This window comes from Aethalodelphis obliquidens, unplaced genomic scaffold (assembly GCF_003676395.1).
Source record: "Aethalodelphis obliquidens isolate GAN/ISIS:26980383/991018 unplaced genomic scaffold, ASM367639v1 scaffold2, whole genome shotgun sequence".
NCBI lineage: Eukaryota > Metazoa > Chordata > Mammalia > Artiodactyla > Delphinidae > Aethalodelphis > Aethalodelphis obliquidens.
The window spans coordinates 12018483-12022248 of NW_020837946.1; positions in this window are offsets into that span (position 1 = coordinate 12018483).

Below are 3766 nucleotides of genomic sequence, written 5' to 3' on the forward strand. Positions count from 1 at the left end.
CTCAAAGTCCCAGTTCTGGGTTTCTTTGGCATGCATGTACTGTGAGTACAGCATTAAAAGCTCAATCTCTTCCTTTGTAGGGTGACAATGGGAATTGATCTTTTGTTATTCCTTGAGGATTACTTGCTAAAATGCTTTGTTCATAACTATGCATGATTTGGAAACTTCCTTCTCTTGAGAAACAGCAAACATGTTAAACTGTAAGCAAAGTAAAGAATTTTGCAGACCATAGTCTTTCTCAACTGCTGTGGCATGAACTTAGACTTACACTCACGGGGATATTTTTGAAAAAGGAATTTGAGCATCATGGAGTGGAGAGAGAAAACGACCACTTCCATAGAAACAATAACATGAAGTTCCTGATTTCTGTGTCTACTGAATTAGAAAAAGAATTATTAGTTACTGTTAATGGAATCTCATGCAGTTATGAATGCAATGTAAGGTTGCAATGTTTAGTATTTCTCCAAGGAAATTGTTTTCTTTATCCCTTTTTAATTTTTTAAATTGAAATATAGTTGATTTACTATATTATATTCAGGTGTACAAAATAGTGATTCAATATTTTTATAGATCATATGCCATTTAAAGTTATTACAAGGACTTCCATGGTGGTCCAGTGAATCCATGCTTCCACTGCAGAGTGCACGGGTTTGATCCCTGGTCGGGGAACTAAGATCCCGCATGCCACGTGGTGTAGCCAAAAAAAATAAATTAATTAAGTTATTACAAAATAATGTCTATATTTCCTTGTGCTGTACAATATATACTTGTTGCTTATTTCTTTTATACATAGTATTATGTTCCTCTTAATCCCTTACCCCATCTCACCTCTCTCCCCTTCCCTCTCCCCACTGGGAGCCAGTAGTTTGTTTTCTGTATCTGTGAGTCAGTTTCTATTTTGTTATATTCCTTCATTTGTTTTAATCAGGTTGTTGGTTTGTTTGATATTGAATTGTATGAGCTGTTCATATGTTTTGGATACTAACCCCTTATTGGTCATATCATTTGCAAATATTTTCTCCCATTCAGTAGGTTGTCTTTTCATTTTGTAGATGGTTTCCTTTGCTGTGCAAAAGCTTTTAAGTTCAATTAGATCTCATTTGTTTATTTTTGTTTCTTTGGCCTTAGGAGACTGATCCAAAAAGGTATTGCTACAATTTATGTCAAAGAGTGTTCTGCCTATGTTCTCTTCTAGGAGTTTTATGGTTTCAGGTCTTACATTTAGGTCTTTAATCCATTTGGAGTTGATTTTTATATATGCTGTGAGGAAATATTCTAATCTTATTCTTTTACATGTATCTGTCCAGTTTCCCTAGCAATACTTATTGAAAAGACAGTCTTTTTTCCATTGTATATTTTTGCTTCTTTTGTCCTGGGTTAACTGACCATGGGTTTATTTCTGGGTTCTCTATTCTGTTCCATTGATCTATGTGTCTACTTTTGTGCCAGTACCATGCTGTTCTGATTACTGTAGATTTGTAGTCTGCAGTCAGAGAATGTGATATCTCTAGCTTTATTCTTTTTTCTTGATTGCTTTGACAATTGGGGTCTTTCGTGTTTCGATAAAAATTTTAAGATTATTTATTCTAGTTTTGTGAAAAATGTCACAGGCATTTTGATGGGGATTGCATTAAATCTGTAGATTGCTTTGGGTAATATGGATAATTTAACAATATTAATTCTTCCAATCCAAGAACGTGGGATATTTTTCCATTTCTTTGTATCATCTTCAATTTCTTTCATCAGTGTTTTATAGTTTTCAGAGGATATAGATCTTTTATCTCCCTGGTTAAATTTATTCCTAGGTATTTTATTCTTTTTGATGTGATTTTAAATGGGATTGTTTTTTGCTTTCTGGTAGTTCATTTTTAGCGTATAGAAAAGCAACAGATTTCTGTATATTAATTTTGTATTGTGCAATTGTGTAAAATTCATTTATTAGTTCTAAAGCTTTTTGGTGGAGAATCACTGGTTTTCTATATATAGTATCATGTCATCTGCAAATAGTCACAATTTTACTTCTTCCCTTCCAATTTGGATGCATTTTATTTCTTTTCCTTCTCTGTTTTCTGTGATTAGGACTTCCAATACTATATTAAATAGTGGTAAGACTGGGCATCCTTGTTTTGTTCTTGAATTTAGAGGAAAGGCTTTCAGCTTACCACCATTTAGTATGATTAGCTGTGGGATTGTCATAAATGGCCTTTATTATGTTGAGATATCTTCCCTCCATACCAACTTTGATGAGGGTTTTTATTGTGAAAGGGTGTTGAATTTTGTCAAATGCTTTTCCTGCATCTATTGAGAAGATCATGTAATTTTTATCCTTCCTTTTGTTAATGTGGTGTATCACATTGATTGATTTGTGAATATTGAACCATCCTTGCATCCATGGAATACATCCTACTTGATCATAGTGTATGATCCTTTTCATATATTGTTGGATTAGGTTTGCTAATATTCTGTTGATTTTTCTGCCTATATTCATCAAATATATTGGCCTGTAATTCTTTTCCTTTGTAGTGTCTTTGTCTTGTTTTGGTTTCAGGGTAATGTTGGACTCAAAGAATGAATTTGGGAGTGTTCTGTCCTCTTTAATTTTTTGGAATAGTTTTAGAAGGATGGGTATTGCCTCTTCTTTATATGTTTAGTAGAATTCCCCTGTGATACTGTCTGGTCCTGAACTTTTGTTTGCTGGGAGTTTTTTCAATTACAAATTGAATTTCAGTACTGTGATCAGTCTATTCAGATTGTCTGTTTCTCCCTGATTTGGTCTTGCCAGATTTTATGTTTCTAGAAATTTGTCCATTTCTTCTAGGTTGACCAATTTTTTGGCATATAATGGTTCATCGTATTTTCTGACAATTTTTTTCGTGTCTCTGTGGTATTGTTTTTATTTCTACTCTTTCATTTTTTAATTTGTTTATTTGGTCTTCCCTCTTTTCTTCTTGGTGAGCCTGGCTAAAGGTTTATCTTTTCAAAAAACCAGCTCTTGGTTTTATTGACCTTTTCTATTGTTTTTTTTTTTTTTTTTGGTCTCTATTTTATTTATTTCCTCTCTAATATTTATTATTTCCTCCCTTCTGCTGACTTTGGGCTTTGTTTGTTCTTCTTTTTCTAATTCCTTTAGATGGTAGGTTAGGTTGTTTGAGTTCTTTCTTATTTATTGAGGAAGGCCTGTATCACTGTAAACTTCCTTCTGTTTTTGCTGCATTCCATAGATTTTGGTAAGCTGTGTTTCCATTTTCATTTGTCTTGACGTATTTTCTGATTTCCTCATTGACCCTTTTTTTTTTTTTTTTTTTTAGTAGCATGTTTAGTCCCCATGTGTTTGTCCTTTTCCCATTTTTTTTTCTGTGATTGAATTCTAGTTTCATACCATTGTGGTCAGAAAAAATGCTTGATATAATTTTTATTCTCTTAAATTTGTTGAGACTTGTTTTGTTGCCTAGCGTGTGGTCTATCCTTGAGAATATTCCATGCACATTTAAAAAGAATGTGTATTCTGCCGTTTTTGGATGGAATGTCCTATAGATATCTACTAAGTCCAACTGGTTTATTTTGTCATTTAAGACCACTGTTGCCTTATTGATTTTCTGTCTAGAGGATCTGTCCATTGATGTAAGTGGGGTGTTGAAGTCCCCTACTATTATCATATTATTATCAATTTCTCCCTTTATGTGTGTTAATATTTGCTTTATATATTTATGTGTATCTCCCTTTAATTTTGATTTACTCCTTGCAAGATTTCTCCCAGCACAAGTTT